A 14,169-nucleotide genomic window follows, 5' to 3' on the forward strand; every position below is an offset into this window, starting at 1 on the left:
CCCCATCTATTTGCCATGAAGTGATGGGACTGGATGCCATGATCTTAGTTTTCTAAATGTTGAGCTTTAAGCCAACTTTTTCACTCTTCTCTTTCACTTTCATCAAGAGGCTCTTTAGTTCTTCTTCACTTTCTGCCATAAGGGTGGTGTCTTCTGTATATCTGAGGTTATTGATACTTCTCCCAGCAATCTTGACCACAGCTTGTGCTTCCTCCAGCCCAATGTTTCTCATGAGGTACTCTGCATATAAGTTAAGTAAACAGGGTGACAATATACAGCCTTGAAGTAATCCTTTTCCTATTTGGAACCAGTCTGTTGCTCCATGCTCAGGACTGGCTAAACTCTGCTAGTATTTATGGTAGCACCTATTGCAGCCCTCGCCCTGCCAATGTGCCACCCCCGACTTTGCTCCTACCCTTGACTCCTGGCCTCTCTCCTCTCCCCGTGCAGCCTAAAAGGGTGAATACCTCCTCAGGCCACAGATAAGGCAAACTGCAATCTAGAAGTGCAAATGGGAGGGCAGGTTAGAAGGGAGCAAAACGTCTAGCAGGTCAACACCCGCTGCAATTCCTGGACTCACACACGTGTAATTGACATCCTCCTGGAGCCCCTCCTGGAACACCCCACCTCCTACCCTGGCACTGCATGCAACCACAATGTTAGCTGACCCTGCTGTACTGGAGTCCCCATGACTCTCCCTCCTCCACAGTCATCTTCCACCACTTCCCGATGCCCACGTCCACCTGGTTCTCTCCCCTCACCCAAGAAAGAAAGAGGGATTGGGGACAACATGTTTAGATCATGGAGCAGAGTGGGGCAGGTGATGACCCAGAATTTCCTTTCTCCCCTTCCCAAATAAAGTTGTTGTTGTTCAGCTGCTAAGTCATGTTTTTGTAACCCTATGGACTGTAGCCCACCAGGCTCCTCTGTCCATGGGATTCTCCAGGCAAGAACACTGGAGTGGGTCAGTATGCCCTCCTCCAGGGGATCTTCTTGACCCAGGGATCAAACCCGAGTCTCTTGATTCTCCTGCATTGGCAGGCAGATTCTTTACCACTGCGCCACCTAGGAATAAAGATGAAGGTACTTTAAATAAATAAATGCAATAAAAATAAAAACCAGGAAAAAAATTTTCTTAATCTTCCCGGACCAAAAAACAGTCTTCCCAGACAGAAGAAAATCTTGCTATGTTTACTTCAAGAAAAAGAAGCTCCCAGTTTTATTCTTTTACAGCACACTACTGAAATAAAATTCTTAAAGAAACCCTAAGGCCCTTGGGTGTTGTACGGGTGAGTGTTCATTACAAGAAACAGATGATGGTCTTCCTGCAACTATTCCTTCTGCTACTTTGGAAATGTGCCACACTTACTTTCTCTTCCACACTAAAACTGAACTTTATATGAGAAATGTTTTTGTAGTTATTGTGCATAGAAATTATCACTGGAACAATGTCTATAACTTGCCCAGTTTTACAAAAGAAGGAAATACCTGGCTAAGAAGGGTAACACTTTTCAAAATAAATTAAATCAAAATTTGGCAGCCTTGCAAATAGGCTTCCAGGTTGCCTGGCCCTAGAACTGAGGACAAGAAAAAAGTTCTCTGCAGGTCCACACAGCAACCTCTACCCTCCAAATCCACCACACATATCCAAGAACACCTCCACTTACTTTCTTGATTCCCAAGGATAAGTGAGCCAATTCAAAACACTAACATAAATTTCTCAGGTCATTATATTTGGAGATTAAACAGACGGGAAAGTTTGGGAGGGAATCTGGTAGAAAGGAGGTTGGAGAGGAGAGGACAAAATAATGGACATGAGAGCATTAGGATGGCATTCTGCAGCAGACACCGTGAATGCAGGGGTCAGCTGTGCACAACAGAAAGGCACCATGATTGTTTAGAGACCTGAGGGTCAAAGAACAGGGTTCATGCGCAGCAGGAGAACAGAAAGGTCAGAGAGTATCAAGTCCACAAGGCCCTCTGCCTCAGTCTTTTGATGGCTGGCCCAAGCCCCTCCCCTGTGTGTACATGGCAGATTGCTGACCCTATTCTAGGCCCCTTTTTCTAAGTGACAGTGAGCAGTGTAAGAAATGAAGATGAGAAGAAAGACTCTTACACAGGCCTTGATTTCCATGGGATCCAGGCCTCAACCTTGGCTGCATTTTCTTTTCTCATTTCAAGGTTTATTTTTTTTTAATAAAGGAAAGTCTAAGTTCTATACATGTGTGTTACACATATGTACATGTTTAAACATGAGCATTTACATCGCAATGTCTTGTGGATACCATGCCTCTTCCTACCATCTCTCTCACATATACCCATCTCTCACAAACAGAATAACCAATAAAAGATTTTTCAGTCTTTGATTTAATATTTCCTGAGTCAAGAATCTCTCTACCCATTGAAGCTGCCCACTTCACTACTTGACAGCATTTTGAAAAGACAAGTGTTCCCCTTATATTGAATGAATATATGTTTCCATGAAGCACTGCCTTTTTGACCCTCATTCTTTCTTCTGGCTCCGAAGAATCTAATTTTCATTCTATGACACAACCCTTTGGATATCTGAAGAAGGCGATCAACTCCTCTTAGGACTACCTGTCACTGTTCAGTGCATTAAGCTATCCTTTGTCCACATGCCCATGAACTGATTAAATTGTATAAAATTTCTTAGAAAAGCCTGGGCAGGCATTCTCCTGATAAATCCAACATGATAATGCTTGCTTACAACTCCTCGCCTTCCCTTATGCTAACTTCCTTGATTAATTGTCATAACGTGTCTTAGCTTGAACTGCTAAAACAGAAGTGTTATAGACCAGGTGGCTTAAACAATAAGGAGATACTAAAATCAAATGGATACAGAAAGTCCTCTTCCAAGTTGCAGACTGCCATCTTCTCATTGTATCTTCACAGGGCAAAAAGAGAGAGAGAGCTCTCTGGGGTCTCTCACGGGTCCCATGAATGAGGCCTACACCCTCATGACCTGGTTACCTCCCAAAGGCCCCACCTGCTTTTCCCATTACATCGGGAGTTAGAATTTCAATATATGAATTCTAAGGGGACACAAATACTCAGTCCATGATGCCACCACAGTATTCACATACTGCCTCCTTCTGGACTTGCTTCTACAACTCCACACTGAAGTAGAACCTCTTTTTTCTTTTTGTTTCTTTTTTACTTCCACAGCACTGAGTTTCATTAGGAATTTTATTAAGGTTCAATCTCCAGGGATGAGAGAGCCACTTACGGGGAACAAAGCCTCCCCAGATCTCAGGATGAACCACCAGCTCCAACTCTGTGGTGGGATTGCAGACCGCTTCCAGTTGCCGATCAGTATAAGGATGCAGCTTTGGTTCCACACATGGGCAGGTGAGTGGTATAATTCTCCCCACACCCAAAACATGAATGTCATGAAGGCCGTGAAGCTGTGGAGCTGCTTACATGTGAGATTCCAAGAAACGGGCATGGAGGATACATCCATACGTTTTCTGATATACACACCCAGGCCCCAGAGCCTTGGTTCACCCCAGTTCAACATCAGGTCTGGGTGGTCCCAGTCACACCATGGATCCCTCTCCTGCTGTGAACTGTCAGGGAACTTCAGGTAGTTGCCATATCCCATGCCATCATCCAGCCAGGGCTCCTCATCTTCCACCTGCATGTTATACTTCTTGGCTATGGTTACTTGTTCTTCTAGGGTCTTGGGGTAGGGCCCTGGGAGCACGTCCTTCATGATGTAGGAGCTGTCCATGCTCCCAAAGATACCGCATTTCACTCTGCCCTCTATAGCCCTCAGTCTCACAGGACCATCCCCTGGCCACTGCCATCTTCATCTTCCCTGGAAACTCTTTATAGACAACAATCCTAACCAAATATCTACTTAAAATCCTATGGTTCTAATTCAAGTTTTTTATTTTTTTTCCTGACAAACAGATGAACATGATTAGCAGTGCTCTCTTTCCTTTAATGAATTAGATGGAACATTGATCACATTATTTTTAAGACTAATGAGTCTAAACCTTGTAAGTACATTAGAATTACTTGGAGAGCTTTTTAAAATCATGATACCCAGGCCATATTTCAGACCATTTAAATCAGAATCTCTGGGATGGAAGTCAAGCATCAAGTACTCCCCAGGTAATTCCAATATGTATCCAAGGTTGAAAACCATCCAGAAGGGGAGAAAAAAATGGAGGAAGAGCTCTATGAGACAGGCCAATGAGAAATGTGAAGTTTTGGCAGAACGATTTGATGGCTGATTGAATGAATGGTTGGGTGAGGGGAGGGAAGGCATGGTTCTTGATGTGATTTAGGATTTAGACATAAGTTGGAAAGGATGTGAAACTCCCATTTTCAGAGCACAGAGGAAGAACATGGCTGTAGAGACCTATACTGGTCCCTCACCTGGGCCTGTTCAGAACCTTCCCTGGCTGGGAAGATATATCTTTCTGCCTCCTTTCCCCTCCACTGACACTTCAGGTCCTTCTGCTGACCTCTCCTTCTGCCAGCTTGAGGTGGCTTCCACAGCTGCCCTGCTGCCTCCCTGGAAATGGCAGTCCATGTGCTGTGTGGCTCTCAGGGTGGCAGGCAGTAGGAAGACAGGAGGGAAACTTCTGCCAGTGCCTCAGTGATTATCTGGCTCATGCACTACAAGGGCAACTCATTTACCTATGACTTCTGAAAGTCCCTATATTTTTAGCTGGCACTCAACTCCTTACAGGAAGCCTCTATTGATCCACTTCCCAATTTATATAACACTTATGCTTTGCACAAAGCAAGAAGAAGGGTCAAGAGATGCATGTTGAATAAATAAATTTGATCCCTCTTCTTTTTTTATAGCACTCATAACACTTATATCTGCAAATCTGGCTAGACTGAAAACTTTGGGTGTAGTTTCTTTCCAGTAGATTCCAGCATCTATCCAGGGCTCTTAATAAATATTTGCTAACTATTGAATGCATAATGAAATAAATAAATATTTCTTTTTAATCTCACAACACCCACTGTAAGAGTAACCCCAGAAACATTTGGTTGATTGATGTTAATCCAAAGCAATAAAGTTATGAGAAAGTTAAGACCTTGCTGGGAACTGTAGTGCCCTAAGTCTCCATTATTTCTCTGTTTCCAGCTCACTTGTGATATTTTGAGAATTTTCTCAAATGTAAAGCAGCATCAGAAATGTGCATTAGGTGTGGAAAAGCATTAATAAAGTGAGTGGATGTGTGAATTAAAAAAAAATAAACCATGCAGTGAAAGAAATTGCAGATCACTATTTGATAGTCGCCAGTAACGGGCCATTTCCTGCTGCTCCCTGTCTCGGGGCATATGTGCAAAAAGTAAACAAAGGAAGAGGCACGTTTTAAGAGATAATGACTCATTCATATGCTCGAAATACTAATGACAAGTCAAGAGAAACTGATTAAAGAAAAACAAGTGCTTTTAAGACTTGTGTATTATTGTGCAAAACTATTATTAAACTAGACTCTGTTGAGGATGATGGCACTTTGGTTCCTAACATGCATGGAAAGTCCCCAAAATGCAGGTTAGCTTGCATTAAAGGTTAACATTCATGGAATCCTAAAGTTAGAAAGTCCCTTAAACAATCAACAGAGAGATAGATGCTCCTTTCCCTTCCACAGGCCAAGCGTGTACAAAGATATAAGAAAGAATTAGAAAACCTCAGAATATTGTTTAACATTTTCTTTGGAAGTATGCTTCACTCTCTAATCAGCCTTACTTTTTTTTTTAAGAAAAATTTTTTGTTTTTGTTTAACCAAAACCCATGTTGCAATTTAAACCTATTTCCTCATTTGGTTCACAGAGGTGATGGAACATAACAAGTTAATTTCTTCTTCATGATACATCAAGTAAATCCAAATAACCCTAACTATTCAACTTTTTCTTATGACATCCATTGTTTGCCATCTTTTCCTAAACTTCTGAACTAGAATTACATTCTGGATACTAAAATACTAAATGCTAAAAAATATTGAGATGCTTTTATAATAACTAAGGACAAGAAAAAGGAGCAACGAAATGTACTGTTATATGTGCAATAAAAAAGATGTTTCATATTATTTACAAGAAGTTAAAACCCACACAAGGGATTTTGCCTAATAGATAATAAAATATTTGATCAAACTGCAGGAAATTAAAGCAGTACTATCCCAAGACATGGAACAGACTGGTTCCAAATAGGAAAAGGAGTTTGTCAAGGCTGTATATTGTCACCCTACTTATTTAACTTATATGTAGAGTACATCATGAGAAACGCTGGACTAGAAGAAACACAAGTTGAAATCAAGATTGCCGGGAGAAATACCAGTAACCTCAGATATGCAGATGACACCACCCTTATGGCAGAAAGTGAAGAGGAACTCAAAAGCCTCTTGATGAAAGTGAAAGTGGAGAGTGAAAAAGTTGGCTTAAAGCTCAACATTCAGAAAACAAAGATCATGGCATCCGGTCCCATCACTTCATGGGAAATAGATGGGGAAACAGTGGAAACAGTGTCAGACTTTATTTTTCTGGGCTCCAAAATCACTGCAGATGGTGACTGCAGCCATGAAACTAAAAGACGCTTACTCCTTGGAAGGAAAGTTATGACCAACCTAGATAGCATATTGAAAAGCAGAGACATAACTTTGCCAACAAAGGTTTGTCTAGTCAAGGCTATGGTTTTTCCTGTGGTCATGTATAGATGTGAGAGTTGGACTGTGAAGAAGGCTGATCGCCGAAGAATTGATGCTTTTGAACTGTGGTGTTGGAGAAGACTCTTGAGAGTTCCTTGGACAACAAGGAGAGCCAACCAGTCCATTCTGAAGGAGATCAGCCCTGGGATTTCTTTGGAAGGAATGATGCTAAAGCTGAAACTCCAGTACTTTGGCCACCTGATGCAAAGAGTTGACTCATTGGAAAAGACTCTGATGCTGGGAGGGTTTGGGGGCAGAAGGAGAAGGGGACGACAGAGGATGAGATGGCTGGATGGCATCACTGACTCGATGGATGTGAGTCTGAGTGGACTCCGGGAGTTGGTGATGGACAGGGAGGCCTGGCGTGGTGCGATTCATGGGGTCGCAAAGAGTTGGACATGACTGAGCGACTGATCTGATCTGATCTGATCCCGGGACAGGTATAGATGAACAGATCAACAGAATAAAATAGAGTCCAGAGAAGAAAAAATCAATTAATGCTACTACTACTAAGTCATAAAGGTGCCCAATGACAGTACATTCCTCATCGGTGCCAGTATGTCACATAAACTATTTCCATTAAACCTCACAACATCAGAAAATAGGCAGAGCTAGTGCTCAGCAAGGAGATCCAGACCTCTCTGCCCTCCTCTCTGTGCTCTTCATGAAAATATACCAGTGCCTTCACTTTGAATTAGTAATATATAAAACTGTAGAAACAGCATTGGAGCAATTCGATAAAAAATGTGAGGGCAGATAAAGTGAGATTATTTTCTGACATTAAAAAAAAGTTAGGTGGACTAAAATCTGAAATGTAAAAAATAATAATAAAATGTACTGTTAAATGGCGCTTCCCAGGTGGCACAATGGTAAAAAATCTGCCTGCCAATACAGGAGACACAAGAGATGCAAGTTTGATCCCTGAGTCAGGAAGATCCCCTGGAGTAGAGTATGCCAACCACTCCGGTATTCTTGCCTCGGAAATCCCATGGACAGAGGAACCTTGCGGGCTACAGTCCATGGGGTCGCAAAGAGTTAGACACAACTGAGCCACTCAGCACATTTTGTTAAATATAGAACAGTTTTTTAATTTATTTATTTTTAATTGGAGGATAGTTGCCCTACAAAGTTGTGTTGGCTTCTGCCATACATCAACATGAATCAGCTATAGGTTTACATATATTCCTTCCCTCTTGAGCCTCCCTCCCACCTCCTGCCACATTCCACCCCTCTAGGTTGTCACAGAGCACCAGGGAAGCCCCTTGTGTCACACCATACTTCCCATTAGCTCTCTGTTTTGCACATGGTAATGTACATATTTCAGTGCTTCTCTCCCCGTGTCCACAAGTCTGTTCTCCATGTCTGAGTCTCTATTCCTGCCCTGCCCATAGGTTCATCACTACCATTTTCCTAGATTCCATATATATGTGTTAACATACAATATTTGTTTTTCTCTTTCCGATTTACTTCACTGTGTACTAACAGGCTCTAGGTTCATCCACCTCACTAGAACTGACTCAAATTTGTTCCTTTTCATGATCAAGTAATGTTCCATTGTATATATGCACCACAACTTCTTTATCCATTCATCTATTGACAGACATCTAGGTTGCGTCTGTGTCCTGGCTATTCTGAAGTGAAAGAAAGTGAAAGTTGCTCAGTTGTGCCTGACTCTGCAACTCCATGGACTGTAGCCTGCCAGGCTTCTCTGTCCATGGAATTATCCAAGCAAGAATACTAGAGTGGGTAGCTGTTCCCTTCTCCAGGGGATCTTCCCGACCCGGGAATCAAACTGAGGTCTCATGCATTGCAGACAGATTCTTTACCAGCTGAGTCACCAGGGAAGCCCTGGCTATTCTAAATAGTGCTGCAGTTAATAACACTGATGTACATGTGTCTTTTTCAATTATGGTTTTCTTAGGGATAGAACAATTTTATACTCTGTTCTGTTATAATCTCAGTGAAGAAGATAATCCCTAGAATGGCATCAAGTTTAAAACCAAGAAGGGAAACTGACACATTTGACCATTGGTACAGAAGACACTCTAAAGAAAGTTAAATCTAGAAAAACTCTTGTAGTATATATGAGAAACAAAGGGTTAATATCTTTAGTTATAAAATGCACTTACAAATAAATATGAAAAATATCAACATCCCTATTAAAACTGAGAGAAGGATATAAACAGACATTTCAGAAATGAAGAAAGATAAATTTCCAATAAACATATACGATACACTCAATTTACTATCAAAGATATAAGACACTGAAAATACCTAGGCTAGGAAGAAAGTGTGAGCAGAAAGAGGCATTCTCATACACTGTGGATAGACACAGAAATTGGTACAAAGAAAGATACATTTTTTTATGCAGGGAATAAAGGAGATGAGTTAAGTAATCCCTAAGAATTTCGATCCAATTGCCAACATTCATTGGATCATAGAAAAAGCAAGGGAATTTCAGAAAAACATCTACTTCTGCTTCACTGACTACATTAAAGCCTTTGACTGTGTGGATCACAACAAACTATGGAAAACTCTTAAAGTGATGGGAATACCAGACCACCTTACCTGCCTCCTGAGAAACCTGTATGCAGGTCAAGAAGCAACAGTTGGAACTAGACGTGAAACAATGAACTGATTCCAAATTGGGAAAGGAGTATGTCAAAGCTGTATATTGTCACCCTGCTTATTTAACTTCTATGCAGAGTACATCATGCCAGGCTGGATGGAGCACAAGCTGGAATCAAGATTGCTGGGAGAAATATCGATAACCTCATATATGCAGATAACACCACCTTATGGCAGAAAGTGAAGAGAAACTAAAGAGCCTGTTAATGAAGGTGAAAGAAGAGTGAAAAAGCTGACTTAAAACTCAACATTCAAAAAAGTAAGATCATGGCATCTGGTCCCATCACTTCATGGTAGACAGATCGGGAAACGATGGAAACAGTGACAGACTATTTTCTTGGGCTCCAAAATCACTGCAGATGGTGAATGCACCCATGAAATTAAAAGATGCTTGCTCCTTGAAAGAAAAACTATGACAAAACTAGACAGTATACTAAAAAGCAGAGACATCACTTTACCAACAAAGGTCTGTATTGTCAAAGCTATGGTATTCTTGGGCTTCCCTGGTGGCTCAGTAAAGAATCCGCCTACAATGCAGGAGACCTGGATTCCATCCCTGGATTGGGAAGATCCCCTGGAGGAAGGCATGGCAAATCACTCCAGTATTCTTCCCAGGAGATTCCCCATGGACAGAGGAGCCTGGCAGGCTATAGTTCATGGGGTTGCAAAAAGTTGGACACGACTGAGCAACCAAGCACAAGCACATGTATGGTTGTGAGAGTTGGACTATAAAGAAGGTTGAATGCAGAAAAATCAATGCTTTTGAGCTGTGGTGCTGGAGAAGACTCTTGAGAGTCCCTTTGACAACAAGGAGATCAAACTAGTTGATCTAGAAGGACTGATGCTAAAGCTGAAGCTTCAATACTTTGTCCACTTGATGAGTAGAGCCAACTCATTGGAAAAGACCCTAATGCTAGGAAAGATTGAGAGCAGGAGGAGAAGGGGGTGATGGAGGATGAGATGACTGGATGGCATCATCAAGTCAATGGACAAGAGTTTGAGCAAACTCTGGGAGATAGTGAAGGACAGGGAAGTCTGGTGTGCCGCAGTCTGTGGGGTCGCAAAGTGTCGCACATGACTGAGTGACTGAACAACAAGAATATCTAGATTCTCTCCAGATTTGAAATTCTAACAGTCTTTATTTATCTAAGTTATGCCAATGCTATATAAAGGCTTTAACAATCAACAAAATATATTTTATAAAAAATATTATTGAGATATATTTCCCTATCCAGAAGAAATTTTGAGACTTCTGTGACTCATACAGAAAACTTATTGTGTTAGTCACTCAGTAATGTCTGACTCTTTGCAACCCCATGGACTATAGCCTTCCAGGCTCCTCTGTCCATGGAATTCTCTAGGCAAGAATACTGGAGTAGGTAATCATTCCCTTCTCCAGGGAATCTCCCTGACCCAGGGATTGAACCTGCATCTCCTGCATTGCAGATGGATTCTTTGCCACCTAAGCCACCAGGGAAGAGCGCCCAACATTTACCAAGGTACAGTATGCCTAGGATGTAGAAGCACTGGAAATGCTAGAGGCAGCCAGGAGCAAACCAGACAGAGGAAACTAACACACAAATAGACAATGATACTCAGGGCACAAAGCTTTCCCTGAGCTATGAGTGTGATGAGCATGTGAGATAGGCATTTAAATTACTCTTGGGAATGAGGTGAGTTGGAAAGATTGGTCTTAGGCATCAGCTCCCTAAATGGGTCTTACAGGGTGAGCAAGCTTCAGACTTATGGAGAAGGGATGCCTTTATAGGGAAGAGAGCAACATATGCAAAGACAAGGGGGCACTAGAAAGCATGGTGAGTCTTAGGACCTATTCATGTCTCCTGAGACTGCAAGAGACAGACAGCTAGGAGCCAGACAAGAAAGAAACAGGTTTTACACGTCATCACGAGAAGCCTGGATCTTATTCCTATAACTGTAAACCATCAAAGAAGTACCCTAACAAGATCTCCACTTGAGAAAAAAATCCCTGCAGGAGACTCCCACTTCTACTAAGATAGTAAACTGAGATAGCCAGATAAAAACTCCAGATACAAAAACATGAAATGGGTTAAAGTTTTAAAATAAGCTTAGAAGTATAGTCAAAAATCATGAAAGGCTATGTGAAATCTCTAGATACCAAACGCAAAGAGGGAACTGAAAATTTGAGTGCTAAGAAATTCTCTGTGAAATTCCCTGAAAGGATGGGAAATTCTGTTTTATTTCAAGGACTCAAGGGTAACTGACCTCAGGCAAGGCGTCGGCCTGGGAGGAGCAGGGAGTTGGAGTGAATCCTCTTTAAAGAGTTTCCCCCTTCAGTGACCTCATCCTTTCTCACAGAGTCACCAGCACTCCACTTCAACAGTGCTTCACTTTCTGCTTATGTCAATAAATTTTTTTTTATCCTTACTGGGTCAGCCCACTATCAGCATACTTAAATGGCATTATCTCGAGCATCTTTAAAAATCCTTTCGTTGATCTCAGTTCCCCAGCCAGCTACTGCCCCATTTCCCAGTTTCTCTTTGCAACACATCTCCTCAATAAAGTTGTTCTAGTTAGCACTCCTGAAAAATCCCAGGTACGAAAACTTGAAATGGTTTTCGTATTATCTCTTAAACACACACCAATCAGGGGTCATCCACACCCTCCACTAAAATTGCTCTTGTCAAAGTCACTGTGAGTGTAATCTTGCTAAACCCATGACCTCTAGTTTACACAACCAGGCACCATCCCTGACATAGTCAATTATTCCTTTTCTCAGATACACTGTCTTTACTTGGTTTCAAGAACAGCACATTCTCTTGGCTACTTTGCTAGCCACCCTTCTTGGTTTCTGCTGTTAATTTTCTCTTCTCCTTCACTCGATGCTGGAGAGCCCCCAGACCTCAGTTCCCTTCTCATTTCTATCTGCACTCACAACCTTGAGCACCTCCCCCAGTCTCAAGGCCTTAAATATCAAGTGTTACTCACGGTCCTCCAAGAAGCAGATACCAAGATGGGATTATATGTGCAAGAGATTCATATGTTGTTGTGAAGCATAAAGGAAGCAGGAGTAGGCTGAGAGAGGCTTCCAATCATGATGATACCTGTGAAAAAGAGAGGAGGAAAGAAGGAGGTTTGGGTAGGAAGAGTCTCAAACTGCAGCTCAGTTCCCAAATAGTTTGGTTAGGTTGATGTGAAGTCCTTGAGCCAAAGTTTCCCGTTAGAGTTATCCCATGACCTTCAAGAATGGGTCAGCACTAGTATCCAGCTGTGCTCCGTCATAGCTGGAAGAACCCAGAAGACACAAGTCTTCTGTGTGAATATAGTGGTGTGTACAGAGGGGTTGTCAGGCAGCCATACTCCCCTCAGCAGAAGATCTGAGTGGTCCATTCCCACGGCGGCCACAGTCCACCCCTTCACCTGCATAGAACTATTTTTCAAGGTAAGTTTGGGCAGCAGCTCTTCCATGGTTCCCATGGCCTCTAGTCTAAGGGAAAGCTTAGAGGAGGGGGAATTGATGGAGTAGCTACCAGGGCATAACTCCCTCCTCCACAATTAGCCTAAATTTCCCTCACCCTCAGCTATCACCTTAGCAGGTCTAGGTGGCTTTCCTAGTGGTGTGACCCAAACCTTCATTGCTGAGGCATCTTCTCAGGTTGGGCATGTGTCCATTCGCAATTACAAGCAGCCAGAGATCACCCGGAGGCTCCCTAGTGGATCATCTAGCTCCATGTGTGTTCCTCCTGCCCCCTTTATAACAGCAGCTCTACTTCCTGGTGAGACAGAGGCACCTCTTCTTGCCTACTTGATCCTGGACACAAGAAATCCAAAGGGCTTTAGTTCCCTGGTAAAGATGAGCCTCTTTAAAGGATAAGCATCTCTAACCCTGCCAATTTGAGAGTTGCAGGGTCAGGAAGGACAATATCTCCCAGTGGATCATCAGGAGTGATGGAAGTGGGCGGGGAGGTGGGGAGGGGATCACTCATGCTTCCACTCCTCTGTTCTCCAATCCATATATTATTTCACTTGGGGACCCAGTGCCATACATAAGTCTCTGACACATGTTGCATCCTAAAAGATAATGCCCCAGTCTCTCATAGTATTGTGTCTGGGCTGGGCTAGGGCTTCAGCTGTGCCTTTGGAAGATTGTTTCAGAACTCTCTGAGACCTGCTTCTTCTGGGGCATATGGCTTGTGATGCAACCAGTGGTTCCCATGGGCATGAGTTCGCTCCCACCTGTTCTTTACTGTGATATGAGTACCCTGTGCTGTGTGGGATCCTATGCCTGTGGATTGAACATTCTATAAGCTCCCAAATAAGGGTGCTGGCTAAGGCTTGCTGTATGGGCAGGAAAGGCAAAAAGCATGCCCAAAATAAGCACCTATCCCTGTGAAAACCAATCGCTGATCCAGGATGAAGGGAGCCTAATGTAACCGACTTGCCACCAGGTGGCTGATTAACCTTTTCAGGGAATAGTACCATATCCAGGTGCTCAGCACTGGTCTCTATTGCTAACAACTCAGACTTTCAGAGGCCACAGTTGCTAAATCAGGTCAGTAGCCCTCATCTCGATCACTGTGGCCACTCCAATCGGGTGCCCATAAGACCAGCTCTGGGGTAGCTGATGATGAAGGCTGCCTACAACTGGCTGATTGACAACTGGCTGAGTCAATCTGTCTACTTGGTTGTTCAGAGTCTCTCCCATGAGGGATCCTTTCTAGTGGGCATTACAAGGGACACAAAGATCATTACACTTCATGCCCACTCCCATCAGTCCATCCATTCATCTCTATACCAGATTTCCTTGTGTCTGATTTTCCAGTACATTTCTTGTCCAGACAGCCAAGCCATTGGCCATTGCCCAGGAATC

The 14,169-nt window shown here is 42.7% G+C and overlaps 1 protein-coding gene and 1 pseudogene across 1 annotated transcript in view; both read right to left on the minus strand.

The window, feature by feature from the left end:
- The window catches only part of LOC139185243 (uncharacterized), a 214,989-nt gene that overhangs the window by 175,695 nt on the left and 25,125 nt on the right, over window positions 1-14,169 (minus strand). Inside the window, exon 3 of the mRNA XM_070797415.1 lies at window positions 12,288-12,403. The gene's annotated coding sequence lies outside the window, so the exon portion shown is untranslated. The remainder of the gene's footprint in view (window positions 1-12,287; window positions 12,404-14,169) is intronic.
- Window positions 1,612-6,929, minus strand: LOC139185242 (NADH dehydrogenase [ubiquinone] 1 beta subcomplex subunit 8, mitochondrial pseudogene; annotated as a pseudogene).

Source organism: Bos indicus, chromosome 10 (genome assembly GCF_029378745.1).
Source record: "Bos indicus isolate NIAB-ARS_2022 breed Sahiwal x Tharparkar chromosome 10, NIAB-ARS_B.indTharparkar_mat_pri_1.0, whole genome shotgun sequence".
Taxonomy (NCBI): Eukaryota; Metazoa; Chordata; class Mammalia; order Artiodactyla; family Bovidae; genus Bos; species Bos indicus.